General features: G+C 37.6%; 1 protein-coding gene across 1 annotated transcript in view; it reads left to right on the forward strand.

The window, feature by feature from the left end:
• fhl3a (four and a half LIM domains 3a) overlaps window positions 1-15,875 on the forward strand; it is a 47,662-nt gene that overhangs the window by 19,225 nt on the left and 12,562 nt on the right. The gene's annotated exons all lie outside the window — the stretch shown is intronic.

The raw sequence follows: 15,875 nt of genomic DNA on the forward strand, positions 1-15,875 counted from the left end.
GTTGTATGAGTTCCAGTGTCGCACAGCACAGGCAGGCTCCTGGTATTCTTATCTAAAATGTAAAATAAATAATGTCAATCCAAATGTAAACTTTGTTTGTTAACGACATTATTTTTGCAACTAGTGGCCAACGTTAATTTACTAACTAACGTCGTCCTAAATGTACGCTTAATATGGTCGATAAACAAAATCTTCATTGTATTGGTAAAGTTAATTCAATAAACTCACTAACGTTAAGTCTTTTTAAAAATAAAACGTTAGGTTTATGTTACCTCAGTTTTAGTACCAAAGCTGAAGCAAATGATAACCTAACGTTATGTAAAGTATGTTGTCTCTCTCCTCGGGCAGTAACGTTACACACGACGCTGGCTGCACTGGTTCCTAATCTAATTCAATAAACTCATTTTTTTTAAATAAAACGTTAGGTTTGCCTCAGTTTTTAACAGCAAAGTTTAAGCAAATGATAACCTAACGTTATGTAAAGTATGTTGTACGGGCCGTGATCTCTCTCCTCGGGCAGTAACGTTACACACGACGCTGGCTGCACTGGTTCCTAATCTAATTCAATAAACTCTTTTTTTTTTTAATAAAACGTTAGGTTTGCCTCAGTTTTTAGCAGCAAAGTTTAAGCAGATGATAACCTAACGTTATGTAAAGTATGTTGTCCGGACAAGAGCTCACGTGAGCTCTCTCCTCGGGCAAAACTTACAACGCTGCACCGGTTCCTAATCTAATTCAATAAATTCATAAAACGTTAGATTTACCACAGTTTTTAGCACCAATGCTGACAAGCTAAAATTGGGGTGCAGACAACCGCGGATAGTACAAATCACACTTACCTTGCTTGTTTGCCGTTCTCACGGGGGATGAAAAAATCTTCGCAGGGTGTCCGGACACAGCTCATATGTTCTCTGGAACCGTGAGCTCTCTCCTCGGGTGAAACTGTCAACGCTGCACTGATGGTTCCTAATATAAATCTAAAGCAAATCCTGTCGATCCCAATTGTGCCAAATAGGCCGTTGTGGTAAATACAGTATTATACTTTATTTTTAAAAAATACAGGAAATCACTGTATTTGGTGTTTGACGTCATAGAAAATACCCATGATGCAACGGGAATTACAGTTATTTACTGTTAAGAGAATTTACAGTATTATACTGGGTGATATATAGTAAATAACTGTACAAATTACAGAAATGTCTAACAGTGTACCGTTTTTGACCCAAATTAGCCTTATGGTCATGCCGTGGTTATGGTGTAAGCCAGGTTAAACCCAACCTTTCATGTGTTTGTGTGAAGCATGCACTCTTATACTGTGCTGTGATGTGCAAAACTCATCTAATTATTACAAGCACTATGAGAAAGATGTCCCTTTCATATGGGGTGCTTGCCATGCATGGACACATTTGCTGAGCAAATCTAGTATTAATAGTATGTACAGAAATCTAAAAATAAAGATCAAAGAGGAATCCCATTCAACAAAAGGAGAGCTTTAACCACTCCATGATCTAATTTAATTTCTGAGAACTTCACATGATGTCAAATGTCATTTGTTGGAGTCACAATACTTCAGTGGCAAAATTAGGGCTGTGCAAAATTCCCATTTTGGACCAAAGATAAAAGGCACTTTCCACTAATATGTACACTATGGTGATAAATTATCTTTTAAATTATTTAACATAATTAACCTATAAAGTCCCTTGCTAAAATGGCCTGTCCCACCAAACATTAATGTATTTTTTAATAAAATAAAATATATATAATATAATATCATAACATACAATGATATAATATATTATATAAACTACTGTTCAAATGTTTGGGATCAGTACCTTTCTTCTCTCTTTTTTTGGTTTCAGCAAATCAGCATTTTTGAATGATTTCTGAAGAATCATGTGATACTGAAGACTGGGGTAATGATGCTGAAATCCGAGCTCTGCCATCACAAGAATAAAGTACATCTATATTAAAATAGAAAGGTTATTTTAATATCTAATAATACTATTTCACAATATTACTGTTTTTACGTTATTTTTGATCAAATAAATGCAGCCTTGGTTAAAGACTGCTTTCAATAACATTAAAGAAACATTAGAGATTCCAAACTACTGGATGGTGTAATAATTATTTATATTTATTATAAATGTATTATAATATTATAGAATATAGTTCTTTAATTAAAGGGAAAGTTAACCAATATATACAAACCGACATTTGGTCCCAAATTAGCTAGTTTCTACTGAGTGAAATTTTAATTTAATGCCAAATTTGCAACCTTGATACCATTCTGGCATGATTTAATATTCTAATCACACAAATCAGGGTTTTAAAATGTATTTAGACATGTCTTTCTGTCTTTCTTTCAACCTGATTAAACCCCATTACAAAAGGAATGCCGAAGTCGCCAGGCAACAATATCAGACAATATCAACAATATCTAACCTCTATTCACTGACCAGTTTCAGGCTATTCTGTACCCTTTTGCGTGGAAAGCGTGAAAAACAAACTACAACACGTCCAGCTCCTTTGCTCTGTGTTGACTTGAGAAAGAATGTAGGAGATAGCACCAAAAACCTTGGAGACTAGACCTAACAGGCCACACTGTGATGCCAACGAAAAGCAGTTGTGACTAGCAGAGAGAAGTACAAACAAAGAAAGCAAATAGGAAAGGCCTTGAACCCCCTCAACGGCCTGCTATGTTACGGCACTTGAAGGAAAATCACAACTTAGCGCAACTATGTTCCCACTGTTCTCATTGTTTTCCTAACATGAAACAGGTCAAAGCACATCAACTTGACTTGGGTTCTCATAGATTTTTGTCAGATGTTTGGGGTGGAAAAAGGGCGAAAGAGAGTGAAAACGACATAAAGATTTACTTTACATTTTTGGTAAGCCCCTCCCCTCGAACCTAGATGACCCAATGACAGTTGAGTATCAGTCGCACACGGGGACCGGAATTCGGACATCTAGGTTTCAGTGCCAAAGAGAAACATTGGAAAATCCAAAGCTCTCAACGGTTTGATGGTGTTTATACTATAAAAATGGTAAAATGATGTTCCTGGGGTACTGTAACACCGATTCCAGGTATCCTGAAAGGATTTTCTGGTTGTCAAACTCTCATTAAGTTATGATTAAAGTTAGTGAGTCCCTGCTAATGTACAAACCTAAATAACTAACTGTTCTCTCGTCATGTAACGTTAACAATGTAGGTCAAAAACACATGAACGAAGGTCTACATTTCAGTGCCTCTTCATATTGAAATGGTTAAATGTATATTAAATTCAATTTTACCCTGCGGTACATGAACAGTGTTGATCCTGGATGTTGTCATCTCTGATCGTGACGACCATAACATCAAGACTTCTCCCGCTTGCATTGTGATCTGAAAAACCTCACTTCCAAAAATTAATCTCCTACCATATTTATTTTAAAATCTTTTATATATCCCTCCTTGGCATATTTAAGTCCCACTTAATGCTCCTCGACGAGAGGTGGTCCTTCTGTGTCACAGACTTAATTGTGATTTATCATCTAATTTGTTTTTGTATGCATTTTTTATATTTCTGTGAGTTTAGCTACAGTAGCGTATATGTTTACGGTCTGCATTATCTGTCTTACTTAGGAGGGACTCCTATTTTGATGGCATTATAGTCTACAGAGCGATGCGGGTATGAAAGGGAGAGCTCACAGTTTAGTTGTTTTGCAGATCCAAAGTTTACAGTTTATTTCAAGTGCACCCCCCGAAACGGTATAGGTCTGTATTTATTTGTTTACTGTTAATTGTATGAGTGTTTTTGTGTAATATGCTGTGTATTTTTATGATGATTCAACGGAGAGAGCGAGAGAGAGTTTGTGAATGAGCGTTAATGTGCACTTCTTATGCTTTGTTCAGCACTTTGCCTCTTACAGTGATTTTTTGGAGTAAAAAGGATGCAATAAACTTCATAAACCATCAGTAAAGTTTGCGGTCTGCTACAGTCTGTGTCCAAAAACAACTTGTGATAAGGTTTTCAAACTGACAGCTGTCATTGCAAGACAGTTAACCACTCGGTTTGTTTGTATGAGTTAGCAACAGTAACTAAGGGCGGCGGGGCTTACCGATAGGTCAATTGAGCGGATGAGTTCAGGCTCTTCTCAATGAGTCAGTGCTCAGTCATTGAGTATTCCTATAAAGTGGGTTTGGAAAGGCAAACTTGAATGTTACGCTCAATCTACCTCACCAGCGATTATTCTAACCATTGTAAATAATTTGTCATGTTGAGGATGGAGCAGTGTGCTCAAGAGCAGTTTCCATCAACAACATCAAAAGACATCTGATCAAGGCAAGTGTTCCAGAAGTTAAAAAGCTCTCTGCTAGAGCCTGTTGAAAAACCACCAGTGAAATTTAGGAGCCCACCCTTGGCCTAAGGAAATGCTTTACAAATGCCCCTTGTGTTTGCCAGACCACCTTTCTGTGTCTTTATTTTCTACTCGGCATGGGGAAGAACGAGTCCAGACATCTGACGTGTAGCATTGCCAAGCCTCTGCAGCACTCTGCTCTAATCGTAGGGTTGTTCTAGAATATACAGAGCAGGACGGGCAGCACTCAGGCTTCCAGGGTCCACACTTCACATCCGATGAGTGATCAGATCAGCGCCCGTCCTACTCAAGTCAAGTGTATTGCAGCTTCAATGAGAAAGAGTTACTGATTTTGCTATTTGAGTTTTGTCAGTCAATCCATTCATCACCAATTTTCCTTTTTCTTTCCTTTTCATTTAATCTTTCCTTTCCCCTTTGATTTCCTCTTTCCTTCCAGTTTGCTTTCCTGTTTTCTTTCCCCTTTGCTTTCGTCCTTTCTTTTAAATGTACTTTTCCTTTTGCTTTCTTCTTTCCTTTCCGTTTTGCATTTCCCTTTTCCTTCCAATTTACTTGTTTGCTTTTCCCTTTACTTTACATTCCTTTTCCAACTTCCTTTTCTTTTTCCATTTGTTTTCCTCATTCCAATTCCCATTTCCTTTTCCATTTATTTTCATCTTATTTTTTCCCCTTTGCTTTCCTCTTTTTTAATTTTTTTTATTTGATTTTACTTTACTTTTCCCGTTTAATTTCCCATTGCTTTTCTTTTCCTTTCCATTATCTTTTATTTCCCTTTGCTTTCCTTTTCATTTAATCTTTTCTTTCCCCTTTGCTTTGCTTTCCTATTGCCTTTGGTTTCCTCTTTTCTTTCCCCTTTGCTTTCGTCTTTTCTTTTAAATTTACTTTCCCCTTTCCTTTTCCATTTGCTTTGTAATTTGCTTTCATCTTTCCTTTCCGTTTTACATTTCCATTTTCCTTCCAATTTGCTTTACTTTAACTTTCCTTTTCCCATTTTCATTTCCTAATTCCTTTTTTTTCCCCTTTGTTTTCCTCTTTCCAATTAACTTTACTTACTTTACAATTCCCATTTCCTTTTCCATTTTCTTCCTTGTTTACTTTACTTTTCTGTTTCCATTTCCTTTCCCATTTGTTTTCCTCTTATTTTTCCCTTTGCTTTCCATTTTCCAATTTAATTTACTTTACTTTTCCCATTTAATTTTCCCTTTGCTTTCCTTTTATTTTTCTCTCCATTCTCTTTTGTTTCCATTTGTTTTGCTTTTCATTTCCTCTTTCCTCATTCTGCTTCCTCGCACTCATCATCCTCTAATAGGAGCATGCGTTGATATTCACCTGACCATATGTGACTTTAGGTTACAGATCTAAGACATTAAAGCAAAGGAGCATTCAGTTACTGAAGGTTGATGACACATGGAGGACAATGACGCCAATGACCATGTTTGGTCATAAATTCTACTCTGCATAGCCACTGGGAAACAGAAAAACGAGCAGGCTCATGGGATTACAATTGTGTTTGTTTGTTCTTGGAGCAATAATATACCCACTGCCTCTTTCTTACTGTCTTACATTATCCTCTGAACAACCCTCCCCCAAAAATTACCCAACCTCAGTCGTCTTCACCCCGGTTAAAAGACTCCACTGCTCTCATTTTGCCCTCATCCTCTCCTCCTTTTAATTCAACAAAGCTGTGAACATTTCATTCACCAGGTCTTTCTCTGGTTTGTCTTGATTTCCATGACCTGAGACAACTCAATCCATGCAAACCTCTTTTTTTTCTTTTTCTCTTCATCCCAGTTCGCCCTTCATACTGTCAGTTTCTATCTTTATATTCTTTTTGCCTCTGAAGCACTTACCGGCAAATACCACAAAAAGTGAAGAAAAGACAGCCCTTCCTGCATTCTTCGGGCAATGACTCTCCAAACCTACTTTGGCACTCTGGAGTCAACTGCATACTTCTGTCAATAGAAAGCAGATGTTAAACTGTAATGTATGGCCGTTTTTTCCCCTTTGTCTCTCACTACACACTAGAAATATGCAGGCGAGAGCTTTTTTAACCATCTACATGGAGATAAATACAGATGATGAATAAATCTACCTCTATTTTCACCTTTTCTTGGCACAGTAGCTTGAGAAGAAGCACACCTGAAATGCAGTTGCAGTTACAGCGGTGCTACTAATAAAAAAGTGTCACCATGTTTTTTTGGGGCTTTTGGCCATAATGATTTCATTGCATTCTATGAAGAAATACATTTCATGGTACCACTTTGATAAGCTACCACTTATCACTCATCATTACAGTAAAAACTGAAATATTATTACAAATTAAAATAACTTTCTATTTTAATATATTTCAGAATGTAATTTATTCATGTGATGATAAAGATAACATTTTAGCAGCCATTACATAAATTCTTATTATTAATAATGTTTTGCTGCTTTTTTTGTGGAAACTATGTTTTTTTTTTTTTTTTTGATAAATAGAAAGAACAGCATTTATTCAAATAGATATTTTTGTTACATTATAAATGTCTCACTCTTAACTGTCACTTTTGATCAATTTAATGCATCCTTGTTGAATAAAAGTTTGAAGTATAAAAATCCAATCTTACTGACCCCAAACTTCTGAACCAAGCAAAAAAAAAAAAGAATAACAATAGTTCTCAAATTCAGAACCAGTAAGCAAAACAATAGAACCACCTAGCAATGCACAAAAAACACTCAGAACGCCTTATAGCAACTGCATAGCAAAACCATAGAAACCACCACAGCAACCTAGCATTGTGGCAGCAACTTTTGTATGGGCAAGCACTAGTTAGCTATAGTTAGTATCTAGCTATAGCTGCAGATTGAATGCAAAGTTAGCATTGTCATATTTGTTTTATTGTGCCTCTTCTTTTTTGTTGTATTTTTTCCACTTTGGCTCATTGCCTCTTTCATGCAGAGCTGCAATTTAGAATAAAGTTTCTGTGAAATAGAAGATTTCCTGCTCCTCGGGGCCTTTGCTAAAGCACAGTGACTTTAGCTAGCACCGCTGACAATGGCTTTAGGGTTTGCTAATTGACTGTGCAGCTCTGCGTGTCCTCTTTAATGACCGCACTAGCCTTAAGCTAAACGGTCTTGGCACAGATCAAGTCTAAATTGTCAAACAACTATAGTGAAAAAGCCAAAGAGGGTCAAATAAGGCCATTATTGTTGTGATGGGAGTTAGAGTTAGCCTTGGATGATGGCTTACAGAAGAAACATCCATATACCTCTGGAAGGGTCTGTGGTTTGTGATGGTGATTTTCAGGGCATATATTCATGCCTCTCTTCTGCTTAAAAGCTAGGAAAATGACATCTTTGTTAGCTCACTAAGCAGGTGCTCATTAATGTTCATTGATGTTTACGAGGTGAACCTGTCTGTGCCATCCTCATGCGGCATAAGGCTGTGTTTAAAGGGCTTAATGGAAATGACATGTTAGGCCTGGTCTGTGTCTGTTCTTCTGGCTTGTTCCTGTCTCACATCTAACATGCACTAAAATATAAGAGGCTCATGAACAAACAGACCCAGTACTGATCAGTCAGCCAAGAGTATCTGCCTCCTTGCGTCAATGAGGCAAGTAGTGATTTAATCTTTTGCAGGGGTAAATAATACATTTGGTCGATAAAAAGGGTTAGAAAGAAAGAGAACTTGTTTATGCAGGTCATTGTCTGGTTTACGTCAAAGCTTGTTGTTTTGCAAAGCTGTCTCGGTTTGGATTATTTGCTGATGATGGTCCTTCTGAAGGATAACTGTGGTCAGTGACGTCCGCTCCACATGGCTGGGCCTGTAACAGAAGATGGATTCACAGTGTAAGCGAGGCCGAGTCTTTTGCGGTTGCGATATTGAGTGTCTGGCTAGTACGCAAGTTAACTGTTATCACTGTCACACTAGAGTAAATGTGTAGGATTTAAACTCTGTGGCGGCAGTCGAACAGATCATTTACTAACATTGTCAAATCGTCCGCTCCAGAGTAAACAGCAAAGGCCCAATTTCCCAAGCACAGCCATTACCAAAAAGCATATTCTAGAGAAGAGAATCTCAAACACTGGTCTGAAGATTAAAGTAAAATTGATTATATAAATAAGTTATAATTCAAAATAATATATATATTTTAGCTAATTTATTGTTTGCTTTTCATTCAATTATAATTTAATAAATAAGTAAGTAGAAAAAATATAAATTATAATTGGATGGAAATCAACAACATAAAGATTCTTTACTGGCATCTATTTATTTATTATTATTATTATATTAATTTATATTATTGTTTTTGTTATTTTTGAGCATTTTTTTTATTTGACTGGATGAAACAGGGTAGAGACAACCTAGTCTCAGCATAAGACGTCACGTGGTCTGTTGGCTGAATGTCTGATGCATATGGCACACTTATCTGGAAACACTTCATCTGATTGGTTGAATTCAACAGGATGTCTGCGAGATGTGTGTGTTGCGTTCTTTAACAGTCCACCTGGAAACAAATGCCCTGACGCCAAACTCCGTCATGGAAGAAGAACGCCGTCGTGTTTACAACTGTGACAATGAGCGCTTACCAGGATCGACTAAACGCTGGATTTTCAAAAGTATGAAGTTCGCGACTCCATTGTTCCAGTAAACTTGCACAACAATCTTGAATTAATAATTTATAGACGCACACTAGTCTGTTATTGCAGGGACATCGACGTTAGATTTTCACGCCCATAAACATGATGCGGAACAAAACGAACTGTAATTGGTTGCGTTACATGTCAGTCAAAGCTGCGATAGAGTCCAGAACTTCTGAAGGTCTGGCTACGCGAGACTAGAGACAACCTAACTAACTTCTTAACTTGTGAACATTTTGCTCGTTTGGGTTCATTAGCTAAAAGTAGCTAGTAAATCAAATTAATTTCAATTAATCAAAAACAAAACGGTTGTCTGGCAAACTTTTAGGTTTTAGTTTATGCATCTATACATTTTGCACGGTGGATAAACAGCAGAACCACTTATCAATATAAAATGGAACCCGCATTGTGACTTTTGTATGGGCAAGCACTAGTTAGTATCTAGCTAGTCAGTAAAAGTATTTCAAGTATATTATGTAATATAAGCTAGTGTAAGTAGGTATGTAATTAAAACTGTAAGTAATTATTTTAAGGAATTTTGTAGTTTGGGGTGTTTGAGAACCACTGTTCTAGAACATCAGCATGTGACTGCAGAAGTGTGAAGACAGCTACTTTATGTGTAAAAAAAAAAAAAAAAAAAAACACCTAATGTAGAGAGAGATATTCTTATGTCTCTGTCATGCATCAAGTACTTTAATAGAGATAATGTGTCAATGAGCAAGAGCAAACATTTGGATTTGTTTTTGAATGTTATCTCATCTTCATCACCAATTGCTTCCCTGCTTCCTCCGATAAGGCTCCCTCTCTTTCCTCCCTCTCTCTGCTGTTTTTTGCCTTATCTGATGTGACTGTAGCCAATCCTAAAAGGCAATACCAAGTGCACATGTACATCTTCTTCAGTGAATTTCATGTTGTTACCGTGACTTTACAATATAACCATAAGCGTTTTCTTTGGCAGACATCATCCCATCTTGTCAACCATCCCAACCTGTCAGCTATTCATTTTAGCTCTTCAGATTTGTCAAGAGTGTCTGATCTCGGAAATCCAGTATGGAGTCAGTGTGCACTTATCATTTTACTGTAGCATTAGCCACTTAAATACTAACACTGTGTATTTGTTATGGTAAAAAAAAAAATATTGTGGACTTTGCAAAATGACCAAAACTTGTGAAATTGTAACAAACCCAACCGTAACTAAATAATCTTCTGAATAATGTAGTTATAATATACATCATTACTATGTTGCCATTGGCCTGCTTAGCCTCAGATGATATACAGTAGTATCTGCTGGGTTGTGTGTTTTTTGCTGACTGTAAATCAAATCTAGAGCTATCGCTGTGCCTGGAGCTGCTCCAATGGCAGACTGATCTCAGTCTGTTAATCCATATGCTACGTTTTCACTCGCCAGTTTAATTTATAAACCTTTGCAATCCTTCTTGCCCTCCCTTACTCTGTTTTTCCCTTAAAGGTGAAGTATGTATGATTTTTTATTTTAAAATACATTCTCCTAACCCAGGCCCGTCCACACGAAGCCAGAACTTTCCCTATCCAATCTTTTTTTTTTCCTTGTTTCAAGAAATATCTGCGTACACACGAGAGCATGAAAACGGCTCAAAATGATGTAGTATACATGCCAGGCCAGTATGTGGCACTGTAATTCTGCCACAGAAATACACTAGAAACAGAGTAGAAGAGTTGTGGCTTGAAGGGGTACGGCAACAGGACCTTTAGGACCCGGTTTAACAAAATAGCGGTTTCAGTCTCCCAAAACGCCGTATCCGTGTGGACGAAACGCCAATACGATAAAAAATGTATATGTATACAGTGATACGCGTCTCTGTGTGGACGGGCCTCCAGTTTGTTGTTCATTGACTACTATTAGTATACCATTCATGGGTTTATCTTCCCTAAAACCACCATCTAAACATTGAGAGCGATCCACTCAGATCTGTCAATCTCTTTCCAGCTGAACCTATAGCGAGGGTTTGGGGTGTGGCTACGGTAGCAGGTGGAGCCAGAGGATGTTTAGCCTTCAAAGACTAAAAAGGTCATGAACATGTCAAAGTGAACCATACAACATACAGCATTATCATGCACCCATTCAGAAAGACAAATGTTCCAGTTTATATTGTTTACTTTGATGTGTCCAGTGTAGACTGTCTCAAACAGTTATGGTGTGTCGTGTCAAAAATGCGCCCTGTGAAGATACGTTGGATGGGTTTATTATAAGAGAGACGTTCGTGTTTGTGACAGAGTGTTAGCCTGCTCAATTGCTTACTCATGATATATAACAACACAGCTAAAAGTATTCCTGGAATTTAAATTCAAAGTAGCTATACTTCCAAAAGCATCTTTAAGAGCTGTATTTGTGATGTTTGAGTTGGGGGAGGTGCGACGTGGGAAAGGGGCGTTTGCAAAATATGCTTTATTTTTGTAATTCTGCTAGGTGCAACTAGTGTCGCAGAAACGACATACTTCACCTTTGAAGTTTAGAAAAGCTACAAAAACAGTACATATTTTGACAGAATCCATTTGAGCAAGATTTTTTAATTCTGTCAACTATATCTGACAATATAAAAGTAAGCGAGTTATTGAATTTGAGGTGTTATATAATAGTCACGGTGAGATGGCAAGTAGCCATTGCCTCCTGTTGGCCAGGCAGACGTTTGACTGGCCGAGCTCTGGCTGGACCCCAGGAACAGGAAGGGCCCGGGTCAGTTTCCCAGCGGGAGGCACTGCCGGCCCGTTTAATGTGTAGTGGAGCGTGATGGGAGTTTGGTCAGAGGATTAGTGTTGTTGTCTCTGAAACAAGCAGTGGGACGGGGGTCTGCGTGAACATGCCGCCCATGGCCCTGCAGCCTTGCTCTCTTTCAGTCTGGCCTCTCTGAAGTTAGACAAACATGCCATTGTGGCCTTGTCATTCCCCAAGAATCTCACAGACTGTTCTGAGAAGGACAGCCATATCCTTCAGATACAGATAGGACCAGAAGGCGACAAGATAGCTGCTTTGAAATATTTAAGAGCTGGCCTGTGGTCACTAAAACAGTTATTTCCCTCGTAGTATTGCAGGAGGACAGTATGTCTGTACTACTGGAAGTGACCGACAACGCAAAACGCAGAGTGAGGTTGTCTACACTGCAAGCGACAAAGCTGCATGTCATCTCAGAGAATTCACCATCACTGTGCAATCATCAACAGTAAAAAGGCTGTTAGTTAGTATGTTAGTATTGCTACAATAACATGGTTAGAAGCAAAGATTATAAACATTATAACTAAGGCCAGAGGCCAAAAACATCACAAGTTGGCTCCGATGTAAGATAGAAATTAATATACTGTATAATGAACGAAATTCATTATATGCTATTCATGCATATAATATTTGTAAGCAAAATTATTCCATCTCAGACGAACAGAAGAAATAATGTGGCTGGATTTGTTCTGCAGTTTGTCAAAAATAGAAAGTGTGTCCATCAACTGAATTTGTATTATGACATGCTGTTATGTGCTGGTAAAAAATACTTCCAGTGTAGACCATTTCACAATTTATCTGAATAATCTCTCACACACACACACACACACACACACACACACATATATATATATATATATATATAACACACTGACACACTCTGATTTTGCAGATCGACTAAACAGAGCTGATTGTTCAGTGTGTTTGTTGAACATCTTTAACTTCAAGGACTGTTTTGCTCACAGTTTTGGTATTTAACTACAGGCCAGTTCATCAGTAACAAAACACTTTGAACAAAGAAGGCGAAATTCCTGCTTACACTTTCAACTGCAACATGTCAGAGGATTCCTGGTTCTGTACAAAATACCACATTAGATTTCAACCAAAGCCGATCTGACTTTGTAAGTAGAGGGAGAGGTCTTACTTCATTTTCCCAGCTTCTGGATTGAATCACTTCTGGACGTCTATAGCCCTGGGGTCACTGATGACATCATGCCCTCCACCTTAGTCCAAACTGCCCATTTACTCTCATGTTGCTTGTTCCATTTGTTGCTCTCATGATGTTTTAGAAACTAAGCCCAGAAAGGAAGTAATAACAACTCCCGCCCTAGACAACATAAGTATTTATATATCATCTGAGTTGGAATAATATTTCCCTCCGTACAGTGAAGGACTCGGTCCTACCTCATCTTTAATGATTACCAGGAGGCGAGTTATTCTAACTAAAGCTCATGTCTCCCTAGAGACCGTAAACATACTTGTAGTCAGGCTGCAGAACCACTATTGTTGACGTTACTTGGGTGAACGATGAGGCCTTCGATGCACTGTTGGTGATCCTTCCTGGCGTGTGCAAGCAGCCCGTCCTGTGTTTAGATGAAATTTAATGTGAAATTTAGCACGTGCTTGCCAAATCAAAGAAAAAATGATGCATAGATCTGTCGACTTTCATTATAAGCAATGTAGTTTTGCCACATACATTTAAAAGATGTTTATCAGACCTCCATAACTTCTTTTTATAACATGCTGCATTTAGCACTAAGCCTGGGTTCATTTCTCCACCTTTCAGTCTAACAAGTTGCCAGGAAGTGAGCTATTAGCTCTGGAGATCTGAAGCAAGATGAAGGAAGTAGATGGTGGTTGTGGGATGGATCCCAGGTGTTCACACACCTGCACAAAAGCTGCCTTTACTCGCTTTTACATGTTTTTTCTGTTACTTGTCCTCAAAGGGCATGTTAATGTTGTTGACTAAAACTAAAGCTATTAAAAATGTTTTTGTTAATTGAAATAAAGCTGAAAAAATTAAATATAAATATTAGATTGAAGCTAAAAACTCAATTGAAGTTATTTAGAAAAAAAAGTTTAAAAAAAGTCAAAATTACACAACTAAAGTACTAAAAATTCAACAAATTAAACTGAAAATATAAAAATAAAAGCCATGCTAAAATAGCACTGATAGGTGTATAATGGTATGACAATAGAGAGTAAATAAAAGGAAAAATAGTTTGAAAAACCTACTCTACTAAATGATGATTTAATTTGATTTTGAAAGCATAGTATTTTACAAGACAATTTTCAATTTAACAACCCTAAAAATGTCAAGTGGCGTAACCATCAAGCAATAATATATTTTTTCAAGGTGAAAAGTAATTTTTATACATATTATGAATGATTAATTTATAATAGAGCTGTATGATTAATCGTTTAAAGATCGCGATCTTATTCCTAAATTACTTTAATGTCTATTAAACCTTTGACAAGTACGATCACAGCGAACATTCAAATCTGCGTTCTGGCCCACAGTCATGTTTAGGTATGAAACAGCTTCACAAACAATCTTATCAACACAGTATCATTACTTCTGTCTTACAATAATTCATATTATCACAGAAGTACTGGGATAAAAGTTTATAGTTCAGATATAAACACTGACGTCTACGGTAGCGATCAACATAGAGTAAATCATCTTTTGAAAGTAACTTGAAAAAGTATTTTGTTTAATTGTTCAGAATTGTGAAATAATCGTGATCTTTATTTGAAACAAAAAAATTGTGATTCTCAGTGAATAATTCTATTTTTGGGAAGTCACACCACATGACATTTTACAAAATGAACCAGCCTTGTCTCGTCTCTACAAAACCAAATTATATGTTAAAAGGGAATATGCATTTTTAATATACATTTGAATAAATGAATGACTAGGACAAAAAAGTGTGTCATGTCATTGACCCATCTGCGAGAAACACAGAACCATGATACCCTTGATGGGAACAGAGAAGGTTCATATTCCCTCAAACGCACGTCTGTAATGATGTAAACCAGGGGCAGCCTCAGGACACGGGAGCCTTTAACATTAACACTCCCTAATTTACGAGCAGATTCAGGGCAAAGAAGCTTTTAGAGCAGCTCTCGGCTGAGGGTAAGTGGTATCATCGTAGTAAAAGAGTGTCAGCTGATTATTTATGAAGCTTCAGGAGGTGCGTCGCCCTTTTTTTTATCTTAGCCTTTCACACCCACGATCATTTGTGCCTTTTGTCTTGCCAGGGGAAAGAGGAAAGATGAAACACGGTGGTTGATATCTTTCATCTCGCATCCCGTGATTACACCCTCCCTGTGGGCGTGTGTAAGACAGGCAGCGCAAATAGATTCATTATTTCAGTGGTGGCTGATTATTGTTATTAGCTGGGTGGAAACTGATACACATGAGCTTGTCTCTGCCAGGGAGGCCTATCACTTATCATAAGGCTTTCCTCCAACGTCTCAGTAATGTTTTGGCAACCTGATAGCGTTACCGCAACGCTGTAACAATATTATTCCGTGACGGGCACTCGCAGGGCCGTACGCTCACGTTAAGGTCAACCTGGTGTTTTTATTACGCTGTTGGTTTATGTGTGTACTGTAAATGGTTTTAACACCTCGCATTGTGAACATGGGCTATGTTGTTGTACCGAATGTGAACATATCAGCGCTTGTTCTTTCAAAAAATGTAAGAGTTCTTGTCACTTTTGCTGTTCTCTAAACACTCTCCCTAGGTGGTCTGCGCATCCAAGGCAGACGTGTTTATTCACAAATATTTGCTGGTGAAGCATGCAAATGTGCAGACCTCCAACAGAATGAGGTCTTTTTCCAAACAAGAATATAGTCTTACCTCTGTGATCTTGTAGGCCTTTTATGCGTCATGCAATGATGAGTTTGTCTTCTTTTTTTTCTGCACATGGATGCCACAGAGAGAAAGCCTGGGTTAGTTGCAAACTCCAGGAATTTGATAAAACCTATAACAAAGAGGAAAACAATTGAAAATCTGAAATCTGAAAGCTAAAGCTTTGTCTGCCTATTTGGCCATATGTGTGAGCAAGAACTTACAAAATTATACCTTTAAGTATACCTTTAAAGATTTACAAAAATTATATAATGATAATGTACAACATGAATC

This window comes from Gobio gobio (assembly GCF_949357685.1).
Source record: "Gobio gobio genome assembly, chromosome: 15".
Lineage (NCBI taxonomy): Eukaryota > Metazoa > Chordata > Actinopteri > Cypriniformes > Gobionidae > Gobio > Gobio gobio.